We start from the raw sequence: 14,409 nt of genomic DNA, 5'->3' as shown, positions 1-14,409 counted from the left end.
AATTATTTATTGAGTACCTATCTATGTCAGACAATTTGCTAGGCAATGAGGGTCGAGCATAGAATAAAATATACAAGAGCCCGGCTTTATGGAGATTATATTACAGCAGATAAAGACAAATGATAAATAAGAAAATATGTGAATAACCAAAATAAACAGGTAATTAAAGAAATGGAGATGATACAATATAAGCAAATGGTCATGCAAGGTCTCCCAGAAGGAATTAACCTTAATTTAAAATTTGATTGAAGAGAAGAGGTAAATCATATGGCAATAAAGGGGAAGAACATTTCTAGTGAGGGGCATATCTAGGCAAAATCCCTGAAGGGGATACCATGCTTGGAGCATTCAAAGACCAGAAAAAAGTCACTGTGGCTTTAAAGAAGTAAGGGGTGAGCAGGGGTGGGTGGGGGGGTTGGGGGGGGTGGTCAGGGGGGACGTGGTGAGATGTCGAGTGGTAGGATGTGGAGTGGCAGGGTGTAAGGTAAGAAAGATGTATGTAACCATGCTGTGTAGTTCTGTAGGCTACAGTAATGACCTTGGCTTTTATTCTCACATAAAGAGAATAAAACAATCTGACTTAAGTTTTAAAGTGACGTCAATGGCTTCTGAGTGAAGAAGAAATTACAGGGGAGCAAAAGAAAAAGGAGAGAGGCTACTGCTCAGAGATTGGCAATGAGGATGGGTTGAATTAGAATGTCAGCGAAGGGTTCTGCATATAAATGAACTTATTTACAAAACAGAAACAGACTCACAGACTTGGAGAACAAATTTATGGTTACCTGGGGGGAAGAGTAGGGGGGAGGGATAGATTGGGAGTTTGGGATTGACAGGTACACACTGCTGTATTTAAAATAGTTAACCAACAAGGACCTATTGTATAGCACAGGGAACACTGCTCAATATTCTGTAATAAACTAAATGGGAAAAGAATTTGAAAAAGAATAGATATATGTATATGCATAACTGAAAAAAAATAACAACAACAACAACAAAAAAATGCATTCACCCTTAAAGGAAACTTTATTATAGCATACAAGAAAAATGGTATAAATATTTTTATAGAGCAATTAAAATCAAAACAATCTGCATATTTACATAGAAATGTAAATGTAAAATATTTTGAGGTTTTCTTTGTATGGACATCTTTGTAAAACATTCAGATCCAAGTGAAAAGTATAATAACACTTAGATCTTAATAGCACTCAAATTTCACCAATCAAGAAAAATAAATGTGATTGGCAAATTTTAGGGTGAAAATAAAAAAAGAAAGAATAGAATAAAATTTTTAAAAAAGAATGTCAGTGGTGGAAATAAAAACTGATTGCTGTAGAATAGCACTGTTTAGTAGAACTTTCTGGGACAATGGACATATTCTATATTTAAACCCTTGAAATGTGATTAGTATGACTGTGGAACTCACTTTACAATTTTTTATTTAATTTTAATTAATTTAAATTTAAATAACCACACATGGCTACTGGTTTCTCCTTTGAGCAGTGCCGCTCTACAAAGTGAACAATTGGAATCAAGCCAACATGCCTTCAAAAATCCATGTTCTTAACTACTGCCCTGCAGCACATCATTTAAAAGATGCAAGGGAGTGATTTCTGAGCTGCTCCATTTGTAGCTCTTTCTAGGCTCTCTGACATGGAGGGGACTTTCACCAACAGAAAAAAATGCAGGGAATGCCACCCATCACTTCCCCACTGTTAGTGCTTCTGAGGAGGCCTTGCCACCTTGCAATTCCCCATTTTGGTTACGGCATGTGGTATAAGCAAGGAGGAGAGACACATTTACTTTCTAAGAACACTTAGCTGTCCTGGTAATGTGCTTAGTACCAAAGACCTGCTTTAAATTGTGAAGAGGATGGGTTTAAAACTGTCTCTTTCCAATTGATTGTTAATTTATGGCATCATTATTAGTGACAACAGATAGCTTCTCTGGGATGGCAGAAATGCAATTAGATTGTCACAGACTGTCAGCTGTTGTATTTGGGTGCGATTTTTTAATGCATCCTTTACATAAGCCTCTAATGTTTATAATAATAGAAACAGAACTTGCTGTTTTCTTTCTAAGGAAGGGGGGTTAATTATGAGCACATTCTGTTATATTCAGAGTAAGAGTTGCAGCAAGAAAGTTGCAGTAAATATCAGGGTCCACAAGATTCTCCTTGCTTAGTGCCAGCATTTAGCAAGAGCTCAATAACAATTTTAAATGAAAAAAAAAATGAATAATATAATAAAATAAAGACCTTTAAAAATAAAACTCCAGAATGAGTTTGCCCTTTTTCTCAAGTAATCCCATTGGTTGGTATATACTTATTCCAATATTACCCTAAAAACATGTTTAAACTTCTTTTGGAAATTTCCAGTTTCCTCTAGATGATTAGTTAAGGGCAGACAATTGCTATCCCAGAGGAGGTTCTTAGGAGCTTTGGAAACTTAGAACGTAAGTGCTGAAAGACCTGTGACTGTCCATACGGTGTAAACCTCTCCACCATACATGAGAGCAAGCTGATTGTGATAGGGATCGGTGCAGTAATTTTTGAGTCCTTCTGAGTCCCATGCCCTATTCTATGAACACCCTCTCTGATGATCAGAAGTAACCTTGGGAAACAGCAAACACCCTGCTCCATCATGTGGGTGAATAGTACAGCTGATCAGATTCGAAGAGGTTTGTCTTTACTTGAAAATGCAATAAGATTGTAAACACATAAAACCGTCTCATAAGCTGGAATAATAATAAAAGATATCCCAAGTTCCAAGATTTCTGAGTCTAAGTGGTACCATTGGACTAAATGAATATCCTTTTGAGGGAACTACTTTAAAGGAGGAAAAAGACCTTTAACTTTGGTTTCTGAAGACATATCACTTTGAGAAAAGTAAAACATCCTAGAGAATCTCAAGAGCAACCAGCAAAATCGGAGAGTTGTTCTTCTGAAGAGAGAGACACTGAAGGAAGCACAAGTTCATTCAGCTGTTCTTTTCCTAGCAATGTTTAGGAAGCCTCTAAGTTACCAGCACAGGAGAAGGATTGGGGGTAATATTAATTTGCAATCAGCTATATCCATCTTATTTGTTTCTTTTACAGACTTCTTTTGATGTTACTTCAAATAATCTTTGACACTGAAGGAAAAGGAGGATGACAAATACAAATATGTAAATTAGTTTTAGTAGGCTTCAATCCTAAATTATTCTCCAAGAAAAGGGAGAAAGTGGATGATTCAAATATTACTCTCTGGATTGACCTGCCTTCACATCACTTATTCCATGATACCTGCTGAGCAACTAACTATGATGCTCCAAGTCCTAAGCCAGACCTTGGCATGGCAGCAGCGCATGGGAGAGATATAGTTCCTGCGCACATGTAGATTTTAGTAGGTATACTGCTTATAAGGGAAGAGTCCACCCCATTCGCAATACTGTCCTCTGGAAAGTACGGGACTCATACTGCACTGAAAGCTTCTATGTCCCATAAATTGTTCAGTATTTATCAAGCACTCAGGACTCATTATACACTGAATTCTACCTACATAGGTAACAGTAGTCAGGTAACACTGACTGCCAAGCTATGAAGAAACTTCTTCTCTATTGAACAACATGAATCATCTCCAAGTCCTATATCTCAGATGACTGCCTTCTTTCCAGAACTCTAAACTTACATATCCAGTAGGAAGTTGAACATAATATACTTATCTCAAAATTACTGTGTCCAAAATGGTATTTGATTTCTGTTCTCCAAAATGTCTTCTTCCTACAGTCTTCACCCAATACATGCTAATATATGCCATCACAACTTACTCCCATGCTCATCACAATATCCAGGAGGTATTTCAATCCCTTCCTTCCTTCACTCTCTACATCCAATTCTTCATCTGTTTGTTCCAACCACATTTTGAAAACATCCATTCTGATCCACCATCATGGCTACTACCCTAGTCCAAGCTGCCACTGTCACCAATCTGGACCTTGTTGATCTTTCTCTCCCATTCTTGTCTGGCTCCAAACCATTCAACACATAGTAGATGAAAGGGTGCTAGTAAAAGCAAACCTCTCTGAAAAAAATCATTTAAACACCATCTATTAGATTTCCATTTAAATTTGCAACTTCAAAACATAGACTAAAATTATCATCTGTCATCTGATTATCAAATACACAAGTTCTTTCTGACTTCAATGAAGCTGTGGGCCCTCTGATGATAAAACTCTTTCCAGGCTTCTCATCTGATGGTCTGGTTTCTTAATAACACTGAGATCTCTCCAATAAACCTTGCTTGACTAACCTTACCAAAGATATAAAGCCTCGAGAAACAAGCCAGTCACAGAGGGACAAATTCTCTATGATTCCACTTCTATGAGGTATCTGAAAAAAGTCAGATTCATAGAACCAGAGAGTAGAATGGTGGTTTCCAGGGGTTGAGGGAGGGGAAATGGGGAGTTGCTGTTTAATGGGTATTAATTTTCAGTTATGCACGATGAATAAGTTCTAGAGACCTGCTGTACAACATTGTGTCTATAGTTAACAGTATTGTATTATATGCTTGAAATTTTGTTAGGAAGGCATAGTTCATGTTAAGTGTTCTGAACGCCATAAAAAATTGTTAAATCTCCCGCATTACTCTATCTCATCACCTGTGGATTTCCTTCTGTGTGATTTTCACTATCGAAAATTATTTTATTTATTTGAATATCTATTAGAATGCAAATTTCATGGGGACAGGGCATGATCTGTTTTGACTGTGCTGTCTTCCCAGAGTGTAGCATACGGACCAGCAGAAAAATAGATGCATATTCAATATTTATTGAAAGAAATAAACGAAGGGATCTTTGACTGACCTTGAAGACCATGTTAGAACGACTCTTTGATCCACCACTGAGGCTAAGTCCTTCTCATTCAGGGACCTTCTCACTTCTCTTCACAGCGGTATTCCCCATGGAGGCAGTCCTCACTTCGGAAATCGGCCATTATTGCTACTGAGCTTCAGAGACACAACACAGGTTCTAAATATAGTGCCTTGTGTTGAGTGATTTCAAAATAGCTCTCCCGAGTGTGTTTAAAGGCCTTCCCTCAAACAAGTCACCTCGCAAATTGATTTGCTAGTTTTAAATCTTTATTAATGCAAATTGACTAGATACTGTAAACATATACAGATGAGTGCTCAGGTTTTCCCTTGTCCTCTCCACACACCAAGGCAGGATTAATAACAAGCTTTGCAAATAGGCACAATTTCAATAAAGAACATGGTTGAGCCCTCCCTTCCAAGCTGATCAATTTCCCTTTCCAAAAAGGAACCTCGCATTTGCTCTAAAAGGGGTTGTTATAACTCCCTGCATATATTTTTTTCCCCAGAAAGACAGAAATTGACATGATATTTCAGTAACAAGAAATTTTTGGAATAATCATCCCTTAGCACAGATGAGCTTGAATAGACATGTGGTACAGCCAACTTGTTTAGTGTCAGTTACTGTACAGTGTAAAACACAGGGAAGATGGACTCACTTTCTCACTCTTTGCGTGAAATGTACACATTGCTTCCTAGTTCAGGATGCCTGATGGAAGGCAAACTAAGGATAAAGGCAGAAGGGTAAATACATTTTTTTGGTCTCCAAATGGCAGAACACATTTTTCACAAAAATAATCCTCACATTTGCACAACACTATGCATGTCTGAAAGAGTTTTCCATTGCATCTTCTCATGAAACCTTCATTCCAAATAGCATTCAGCCCTATATCAAAAAAAGTGTCTCTGTTTTTCCTTTAGTTTATTTCAAGTTTAGATAAAGATAATGAGAAAAGCCTCCTGAATTTTAGAAAGAAGCATAAGTTAAAAGAATGGAGTTGGGGTGGGACAATTTGAATTTAGTTTTAATCTTTAATCAAGATGTTAACAGACACTTAGTAAAGATTCAAGTTATGTACATCAAATAAATGATTACTCAAGAATATGATCATTCTACTTTGCAAACAAGGAAACTAAAGTTCAGAGAAATGTGGATAGCTGTGTAATAAGTAACTATAAAAATAAGTCTATCATCTTATTCTATACATTTTTCCTCAACTACCCTGTCACTTAGGCAAATTCAAACACAATTTATAAATGAGAAAAATGAGAAAGAGAAATTTTTAGGGTTAGATAATGTTGTGTATGTTTAGCTGCTGACTTAAAAAGCACATAATAAATAATGCTTCATATGGTTTAGTATTAAATGTTTTCAATTATTTTTTCCCCAATTAAAAAAGAAAAAACCCCACAAACTTTCTTCCTCTTCCATTTCCTGTCTTTAATTTTATAAATATTAGTAAAATAACCATAGATTATTTTATTTGGCAATATTTGGTGGTGTTTGTTTGGTTTTGACAAGTCAGTCTTTGGTAAAGATCTAAGAACATTTTCCATAACTCCATGGGGACTCCCCATGGATTGTTTTTGAAATTAAAAATTTGGCAATTTACTTCACAGAGCTGTATAGCTTTAATAATATAAAATATTTGCTAAATTGGTCAGTGATCTATGCTTTCAGTAATTATGAAATATTTTAAATATCTAAAGAATAATATTATAAAGAAAAAAACCACAGCAGGTTTGTATATGTTAAAGATAAATTACTTTTTAAAAAATTTTATTATAGTTGATTTATAATGTTGTGTTAGTTTCAGGTGTATAGCAAAGTGATTCAGTAATATATATACACATATTCATTCTTTTTAGATTCTTTTCTCATGTAAATTATCACATAATACTGTGTAGAGTTCCCTGTGCTATACAGTAGGCGCTTGTTGGTTATGTATCTTATATATAGTAGTGTGTGTATGTTAATCTCAAGCTCCTGATTTATCCCTCCCCCCCATGTTTCCCCTTTGGTAAGCATAAGATGGTTTTCAATAACTGGAAGTCTGTTTCTGTTTTGTAAATAAGTTCATTTGTATCATTTTTTAAAATTAGATTCCACACATGAGAAATATCATATTATATTTGTCTTTCTCTGTCTGACTTACTTCACTTAGTATGATAATCTCTAGATCCATCCACGTTGCTGCAAATGACACTTTTTCATTCTTTTTTAATGGCTAATATTCCATTGTATATATATCACATCTTCTTTATTTATTCCTCTGTCAATGGACATTTAGGTTACTTCCATGCCTTGGCTGTTGTAAATAGTGCTGCAGTGAACATTAGGGTGCATGTATATTTTCAAAGTATGGTTTTCTCCAGATGTATGCCCAGGAGTGGGATTGCTGGATCATATGGTAGTTCTATTTTTAGTTTTTTAAGGAACCTCCTTACTGTTCTCCATAGTAGTTGTACCAATTTACATTCCCACCAACAGTGTAGGAGGGTTCCCTTTTCTCCACACCCTCTCCAGCATTTATTGTCTGTGGACTTCTTGATGATGGCCATTCTGACTGGTGTGAGGTGATACATCATTGTAGTTTTGATTTTCATTTCTCTGATAGTGATGTTGAGCATCTTTTCATATGCTTTTTGGGCATCTGCATGTCTTCTTTGGAGAAATGTCTATTTAAAGATAACTTACTTTTGTCAAAAATTATCAAGCTTAGCTTGGAGCATCACTATCATATGATACCCATGGTATTTAAAATAGAAGATTAGAAAGAACTACTCCTTAGAAGAAAACAGTAGAAGCATCAAAAACCATTTTATTTTTTGAACCTCAAATTAAATTCTGAATTAGAAGCTTTTTACCCCCATCGGATTTTTTTTTCCACATAAAAAACATGTTTATACATTCAGTGTCCAATATGGTACCCACTAGCCACACATGGCTGTTAAGCAATTGAATTGTGTCTAGTTCAAACTGACATGTGTTATAAGAGTAACACCAGATACACACTGGTTTTCAAAGACCTAGTACAAAAATATCTTAATTTTTAATATAGATTACATGTTGAAATATAGGATTTTTCATGTATTGGTTTAAATATTATTAAAGTGAACTTAAACTGTTACTTTTTAATTTTTATGTATAGGCACTAAGAAATTTAGAAATTCATGTGTGGCTTGTATGGACAGTGCTGGCTTCAACATTTTAGAAATGTATTTGGAACTGAAAAGGTATAACTACTTGTACTTACATATACCAAAACCCTCTTCACTGGACAAGTATTGAATGTTAATCTTCGCTTTGCACTTGGAAAGACTTATTCTGCAATGACTGCAAGTTATCTTTGATATGCCATTTATTTAATAATTGTGGAGGTGCTTATAAAAAGTGAGCATTTTCATTTCATAGAATTTTAGGAAGGATAAAGATAATGGGGAAAGTCTAAATTTCATAAATTAGGTTAAATAAAATAGGACAGAAGTAGGTGAGGGATAGGGATATTGTACTTTAAGATATTTGGAGGCCTACTGACATATTTTTGTTTCATAATTCTATGAGATAGTTGATACAGCAAAGGCTCACAAGATAAATTTCTCAAAAGAAAAGAAGAAGAGATGCAAAACCACATTTACAAGATGGCTTGTGACAGAGATAAGGTAGAGAGGTGTGTAGGGAGATGCACTTTTGTGTTTTAAACAAAGAAAAAAAAGCTACTTTGATTGAATCAGTGTGAGTAGATTGGTAGATTATGGGTGATTTCTGTTTTCCCCTTATGATTTTTATTTATAAATAAATGCAGGTTTATTTTTCACATTATCTACAATCAAGATATAGTAACTTTATCCTAAAAATACTTCCTTTAATAAAATACAAAGTATTTCCTTTAATAATTGCCTACAAAGCTTTTAGTACTAGTAGGCAGCCAACAGGAAAACTTGCAATGATTTCATGCTAAGAACCGAGAATCATCAAAGGGATAAGGTCTCCCAGTGAATATGGCCAAGGTAAAACGCTATTAAAATTTTCTCTGTAATTACGTGCACAATCCAGTCTGTACAGCAGAGACAGACTATAGGAGCCTGAGGCTGTGTCCATACAATCTGGTTTTCAGGTAACTTTTCAACTGTTTCCCCATTTTCATGTATACAAATACCTCATGTACATCCTGACTCTCAGCTCCCCTGGGGAAACTGAATCTGAAAATGTTTGAACCAGATTGAGACCCTTTGGGATATATATCCCACATAAGGACAAACATAATCCTCTTAACTTATTAATGCAAAAAGTTGTCCAGGTAAATTTTAACAAAAACAGACATCAAAGGGTTAAGAATATCTTTCGTCACTTCCCAAGAAAGATAAAATGAATCTCTATACTTCTTTTGGCAGAAGGATTCAAGGGGAAAAAAATCTTCACAAGCAGAACAAAAACAAATGTGGTGCTTTCTGTGGGAGATATGGAAAGGAATTTTTTTTTATCTAAATGGATAAAGTACATTTTCAAATAGAAAATATAGATTTCCCTGAGCATTTGTGCAAGAAAATTGAAAGAGTAGATGAGGAGTCAAAGTCATCACAAATAAGGAGACATTTCACTTGAAAAAATTTTAATAGAAGTAAAATGTATGGAACATATCAGAAATTGGCCTGTAGACTAACAAGCCAAACTGAAAAAATTTAGGCAGATGCCCGTTAAGGTGCCAAACATTGAAAGCACTAGAAAAAAGTACCTGTCAGAAAACCAAGGTGATTTTCAATGAACTTAAAATGAAAACATTTGAGAGGCACTTACAATGCAAAAATGTCTCTTAAATGTTGTCACAGTAGAAAACTGTTTTATCAATAAAGAGTTTGTTTGGAATATCGGTTTCATAGCCCTCAAGCCTTGAGAGTCTATGAGTTTCTCTCTCTCTAAACAGGGGCTGGAATTATTTTAGATCATTCCTGCTAACCAGCTAACCTATCTCTATTTTCAGTCATTCATTAATTCAACAAATGTTTATAAAGCAGCTATTATGTGTTAGCTATTATGCTGGCTGTAAAAATATAGTGATAAACAGAACACAATTTTGTCTTCCCTTGCCAAGCTTGTAAGAAAACATATATATGTAAGATGGTTATAATAACTTATTTAGTAATTACTGGCATGATGGTATGAAGAAGTGCCTGATGCATGTGGTCAAGTTCTGAGGTTTAGGAAAGACTTTCCTGAGAAAGTGGTCTGTGAGTTGGGATTGGAGGTATGAATAGAGATTAACCAGGCAAAGAGAGGAGGTGGGCTTATAGGATGCTCTAGGCTGAAAAAGCAGCCTGGTGTAAAGACCCTAAATCAGGAAGAATTAGGGGTATTTTAGGGACTCAAAGAAATGCATTTAAATAGAAAGAAGACGAAAGGTGTGGGGTGGGGAGAGGCACAAGGAATTGGAGAGAAAGCTGGGACTACACCAGTTAGGGATTATACATTTTATTTTATGTATAATGAAATCAGAAAGATTAAACATGTTTTTTAAAAACAAAAAATACCGAGGCTTACCATACAATAATGATTAATAGTTATTGAGTCCTTATCAAGTGATTTTGCATATATTACCTCATTTAATTGGTTGATGGCTCATTAAGCTGAAGAGAATTAATTGTGACTTAATATCTTTGGGTTGTAAGACTTGAACACTTGGTCCTACAAAGCTCAGAATAATGTGCAGTGTCTTCTAAGTATATTTTATTTTTTTCCTCTTGGGCATTCAGAAAGCATATTATCATATTAAAGGTTCTGAGAAGCTTGTATAAATACTTTACTAACCCAGTGTATCCCAAATATCCCATGGATTTTAAATTATGTGAAACATTTTTTCTTAAATGATAAGCTAAGGAGTTAGTAAGAATTCTTAAAATATCTGCCAAAAATGCTAGGTAGAATATCATTGGATCTATGGCTCATAATGAGACTTTGACAATGTTGAGGGGATGCACTTTGGATGAAAATGATTGGAACCAGAAAAATACAGTCTTACAGGCACTATGGATCCTTAAAAATGCAACTAAAATGCCATGCTTTGCAGTCCAAGGTTTTAGAAACACCATGATTCCCCAACCACAAACATGAGGTTAAGAAGTCTTTTTTTTTTATTTTTAAGTCTTTACTGAATTTGTTACAACACTGCTTCTGTTTTATGTTTTGGTTTTTTGGCCCTGAGGCATGTGGGATCTTAGCTCCCTGACCAGGGATCAAGCCCTCACTCCCTACATTGGAAGGCAAAGTCTTAACCACTGGACCGCCAGGGAAGTCCCTGGTTAAGAAGTCTTAAACAAAACTCTGTTCTCTCCCTGATATATTTTTGATGACAGCTCACCTATCCATTTAATCTCACAAGTAGTTGGGGCTTATCTTTGGAAGTGAGAATCTATTTTCAATCTCTCTTGAAACATGGTAGGGAGCAGATGAATCTGATGCCTGAAGCCACTTGACATGGGCAAAGGGATAGTCTCTGCCAATGCTCTGGCCACAGGCCCTCAGAAACTTTGTAGTTTTGGGCTTCACCAGCCTGCTGATTCTAGTTCCAGGAGTCTCTTTTTTTTTTTTTAATTTTTATTTATTTATTTACTTATGGCTGTGTTGGGTCTTTGTTTCTGTGCGAGGGCTTTCTCTAGTTGCGGCAAGTGGGGGCTACTCTTCATCGCGGTGCGCGGGCCTCTCACTATCGTGGCCTCTCTTGTTGCGGAGCACAGGCTCCAGACGCACAGACTCAGTAGTTGTGGCTCACGGGCCTAGTTGCTTCGCGGCATGTGGGATCTTCCCAGACCAGGGCTCGAACCCATGTCCCCTGCATTGGCAGGCAGATTCTCAACCACTGTGCCACCAGGGAAGCCCCCAGGAGTCTCTTGAGAAGAAATCTTACCCAGTCTGCCAACTTCTCAGTGTTTGAAACTCTGCAAACACACATGGCTACTAACCTCATTTTTTGGACCCATTTGAGGAGTGAAATTCATTGCTCCTCGAGGAATCCACAAGAGCACTAACTCACTGTGGTTCCTCAGGCTCCTGGCACACCCCAGATTCTCATGAGTGATCACCTTAAATTATGTCGTGAAGGGACTTGTGATTAAATGAATGAGCACTGGAGTTTGACAACAGTAAATCAGCAAATAATCACAGGCATGGAAAAATATATGAGTGCAATTTCACAATGCCTCATATATCTGTATTCGCCTTGGCAGGCTTTGGCACTCCCTGCATTGAGCAGAAGTCATCTTTATATACTTTAGTCATGGGAACAAGAATATTCAACTTTGTTTATTCTTGTACCTACAACTTCCCACTTCAGAGGTTTCTGATGTGCTTTGAGAGCCCTTAATATATGATTTGTATAAAGCTCTGTTCTATGAATTTTTCCTGAGTTTTTAATACAAAGATACTCTTTTGCAGGTACTATAAAAACGTGTAATATTTTTGATATGAATATTTCTTTTGAAAGATTAATTCTTTAGACAAGCTAATTACCTTTTATACAAATTTAGGTCTAATTTATATGTGAAGAATGTCATTGCCACGAGGATGGTTTCTACAGATGACACCATTTGAATTTTCCATAGCTACATTTAATTATTCCATTTTATTAAACCATGATAAAAAGTTTAAGACATGCTAATGTCAGAGCAGTGGACTGGTTCACTGATAATAACCAGTTAACCATTATTTATATAGTGCACATTTGACAGACTCATAGATACTCTCATGTTTCATTAACCCCACTTGAATAAATAGAACCCAAACTCACTCTAAATTAAGGCTGAGCATCTCCTTAACAGTTATTTTGGAATATCGCCAAGGTTTTTTCTTACTTCTGTACCGAAGAATGGGCAAGGAAAAATCCTCACCTCACTGACATATCCTCCTAGAGTCAAGGTTATTGAGACAAGTTAATGAGAAAATCACAGACCATAGTCTTTGTCATGGTAGGTTTTTTAAATAAGTTTGCTGCTGTTCTCCAAGAATTCCCTAAAATTGCATTTATTCTTCGTATTGAGAGATATTACTTGTGAATTTTTAAACATTTCTTTGCCATTTATGGGTATATACTCTTTATCCTCTGCATCACCACCCCTAAATATATGTTTCCTTCCATAGACAGCCTAACACTTGATTCCATTTCAAGACAAATGGTCACCATAAACACCTCCAGAATTTTGATATCTTATTTTGCCCACATATCGAAGGATTAAAAACGACTAAGCATTTTTGAAGCTGGATTCTAAATATACCTTGATTTTAGACAATTTATAGCCTGGAAAACCTCTGGGAAAGGCCTATGGCATCTGTAGCCTAGAAAACCTCTGGGTTTTGTCTTATTTTATTTTTGTTCTCATTATTTTCTCTTTATTTCAGCTGCTATCCTTAATATTCAGCATTATATATAATTTCAAATTTAGTTTTAAATTTGTAAAAGTGTTATTTTATTCGATAATTAATTTATCCTTCAAAATTATTTTGAGGGGATGTATAAGGTGCAAGAAACTGCTAGCACAAAAGATGCTGCAGGGATATGAGACAGATGTGTGTATAATACAGTAAGAGAGTTAAACCTATTAGATTGGATATGGTATAGCCAAGGAGAGAAACAATGTAGTGCATCTAATGTTACATATATAAAATGAGAAGTAAAAAAGCCAGAAAAAGAGAATACGTTTCTAGTTTCAGCTTCACCATGTAAAGAACTTGGAAGTTATCACTGCTATCCTTACAGCAAGAAAAAGATGGACAAACTGAAAATCAACAATTTTTCTTGCACCCATCAGAGAACTGATGGTTACACAGGCAAATTGCCAAACCAAAACATGGAGAGACAGGTGGATCCAGAGAGACACAGTAGAGGTCTGCTTACCTTGGGCAGAAGACATTGGAGCCATAAACTGGTGGGCAAAATTAAATGGTAATTTTTGATGAATTTCTGCAGGCTGACAGTGGACTAGCCTGAGAGTAAGAAGCTACTTGGGGCCACAGTTTTAGGGGTTGCCACACTTTTATAACCTTTATCTCCAGGAACCCACCAGCTTCTCACAGTGGAGATCTGAGTCAAGAGAAAGACCCCCCTCTTGACTCTCTTATGATGAGGAGGTGGGGGAGTGGAGGAGGGAGATGGAAAAATAAGTTATTGTGAAATATGTCTAGAACCTTCTTCATATCAAAGTCTTAACGTACAGGGGTGGGGGAGGGGGGGAACTGAACAAACAAAACTTTGCCACAGCCTTATCCAGACTTGGGGGGGGGGTTATTTTCCCCATTCTAGCCACTGCAACTCTTCCTGTATAAAGAAGCGAAAAGAAAACACGTTAATAGGGATAAGGGAGTCAACAAAATAGACTGGGAATGTTGCAGCCAGGGAAGGGATTATGGGTCAGGAGAAAGGAGCTATACCAATGAAGAAACACTTGTTAAGGTCACAACTTTGAGCCACACCCACTAAAAGATGGAACATTAATTGTACAATTAGAGAATGCTCCCATCTCCAGAACCTTACAACTACAAAAGGGATCCAGCATATTAACAGTGGACTGCAGAGGAA

Source organism: Eubalaena glacialis, chromosome 18 (assembly GCF_028564815.1).
Source record: "Eubalaena glacialis isolate mEubGla1 chromosome 18, mEubGla1.1.hap2.+ XY, whole genome shotgun sequence".
NCBI lineage: Eukaryota > Metazoa > Chordata > Mammalia > Artiodactyla > Balaenidae > Eubalaena > Eubalaena glacialis.
Note: the sequence above shows the minus strand (reverse complement) of the source record.